Source organism: Pan paniscus, chromosome 10 (genome assembly GCF_029289425.2).
Source record: "Pan paniscus chromosome 10, NHGRI_mPanPan1-v2.0_pri, whole genome shotgun sequence".
NCBI classification, from domain to species: domain Eukaryota; kingdom Metazoa; phylum Chordata; class Mammalia; order Primates; family Hominidae; genus Pan; species Pan paniscus.
In genome coordinates, this window is record NC_073259.2 from 81708757 (window position 1) to 81711448 (window position 2692).

Consider the following 2692-nt stretch of genomic DNA (forward strand, 5'->3'; position numbering starts at 1 on the left):
TAAAAAAAAAAAAAATAGCTTTCAGGTCCTTGAGAAAGACATTCCTGAGTTGTAGAAGACACATATACATTTGAAAGGTACAGAGAAAAGATTCCCATTTGAGCCCCTTTTGGTAAATGATCTAAGAAGAGTGGTTGGAGTGTATAGTCGGATGTTGGCTAGAAGAAACAAATTTTTTTTGTAGCTGTGGAGAAAAAGGTGACTGCCTTGGAGCTAATCCACCATGTTGACTTCTGATTACCCCTATCCCTGGGAATGCCTCCTGGTTTCTACTTTATTTACTGTCTCTGGTGTAAACATACGTCAACCTTAATGTTATCACACAGTATAGGCTATCATGCACATACCATCTTTCCTGCTGGGTTGCCTTTAATTGTCTTGCTAGAGCAGGTATACTCTTTCCCTATGGGATATAAGCACTGGGTCTGGGGAATAATTGTGCAGAGATCTACCCGTCTTGCTGCCACCCAAGACCCCATTTCTGACAGCAAGTTCAGTCAATAAAACCACCAATACCAACAAACTGGATTTATCTGCCTCCTTCTTCGGTTGTTTGGCCCCTTGGGCATTTGAAGGTCACTTTGCATATATGACCTTTTCAGGGAAGAGCAGACTGAAGTTTTCTCAGGTAGACACTTTAAAGAGTTTAGGGTAATTCTAGAGATGCAGCCTCCTGCTGTTAGAGACTATGCTAGTCTTTTTTTGTCTTTTAATGTAAAATGCAAAGGTGGATGAAATCATTTGTGTTTAGAATCTAATTTTTATAGGCTAAGGTTCACGCTTAGTCAGATATAGGTCTCAGAGGAGTTTGACTAGTTTGGTTAAGGAAAGCATCTTTGTCATATCAACAGTGATGTCATTTGCTAGGAATGCATATGCTCAATAAGATGTGATTAAAACGATAGCACTTAACCTACGTGGACTTTCTCCCACATACCCATAACCTCCATCTAATCAGGAAAAAAGAAAAAAATCAAATAAATGCTCATAGAGGGACAGTCTACAAAATACTTGATGAGTAGTACTCCTCTATGCTGCCAGGGTCATCAAAAACAAAGGAAATTTAAGAAACAATTACAACCAAGAGGAGACTAAGGGAACATGACAACTAAATGTAATGTGATATCTTGGTTGGGATCTGGAAGCAGAAAAAAATATTAGGTGAAAACTAAGAAAATCTTAATAAAGTATGAATTTTATCTAATAGTGCCTCACTATTGGCTCATCAATCCCAACGAATGTATGATACTAATGTAAAGTGCTATTAATAGGAAGAACTGGTTGAGGGATATATGGTAACTTTTAAAACTATCTTTAAATTTTCTCTAGAAGTCTAAAACTGTTCTAAAAATAAATATTCATATATAAACCAACTCTATACCAACAATAAAAAATTGGAAAATATGAAAGAACAATATCATTTTTAATTATATCAAAGATTAATTAATGTTTTCCATGTGGCCTGTGTGAGTTCTCAAAGATATAGAACATTCTCCACAAATTTGTGTGTATCCTTACACAGAAGCCATACTAATTGTCTCTGTATCAATCCAACTTTAGTATATGGTTACCAAATTGCATGACTTTATTATATTTCTTATGCCTCTAATATCTATAGTGATGTCTCTTCTTTAAGATCATTCTTTTTTGCTATATAAGCATTTAAAACAATGTACTCCCTCTGCTTAAGCTATATTTTGCATTTTGATATGTAAGATATATCAATATTATCATTCAGTTTTTATTAAAAAATCTGTAATTTTGCTTATAATTTTTCTTTAAGCCATGAGTTATTTAGAATTGTTTTGTGAACATTTTAGGTATCTTATAAACTGATTTCTAATTTAATTGCATGTTTACCTGAGTAGTACTTTGGTTTCAATATTTAAAACATACTAAGTATGTGTGTTTTCTGTCACAGTATATAGTCTGAGTGGTGAATATTCCATCTGTGCAAGAAAAATAATATGCATTCCACTTTATTAAGGATAGTATTCTAATGTTAATTATATCCCTTTAGTTATTAGTTCAGGTTTCAATATTCTTACAGAGAGAGGGGTGTTGAAGTCTCAAACTATAATTTTGTATTTGTCTGTGTTCATTTTCAGTTCTGACAGTTGTTGCTTCACATATTTTTTTCAACTTGTCATATCAACCCTGAGAGAGATGTTGCATTTCTATTTACATTTCTATTTACAGTTGCAGATTTGTCTATTTCTCCTTTTATTTTAAACATATTGTTTAATGTGGGTTTATGTTCTCTTAGATGCACATGCATTTAACAATTATATACTATTAATGAAGTATACATATTATTATCATTAAATATGTTTATGTCTCTTAAAATATTCCTCATTCTAGGTTCTAGTTTGCCTTATAATGATATAGTAACTACAGGCCTCTAATAACTGTAATTTTTATGATCTCTTACTACATCTTTCTAGTTTTAAACTATCTCTGTCTTGTGTAATTCCTGTAAAAGAATATAATTGAATTTTGCTTTTAAAAATCAAACCAGACAATTTCTTCCTTTTAATTGGAGTGTTTAAACCATTTACTTGTAAGGTAATGAGGATATGTCTATTATTTTATTTGCTCCATCTGTTCTTTGTTAGTTTTTATTTTTTCTGCTACCTCTGACTGAATCAAGAATTCTTATGGCTTAATTTTACCTCCACTCTTAGCTGTTAGC

The 2692-nt window shown here is 32.5% G+C and overlaps 1 non-coding gene across 1 annotated transcript; it reads right to left on the reverse strand.

The window, feature by feature from the left end:
* Positions 1 to 1476: 1476 nt before the first annotated feature.
* LOC112436761 (U6 spliceosomal RNA) lies at positions 1477 to 1585 on the reverse strand. Its single transcript, XR_003025461.1, has one exon. It is a non-coding gene; the product is annotated as a U6 spliceosomal RNA (small nuclear RNA).
* Positions 1586 to 2692: the final 1107 nt, after the last annotated feature.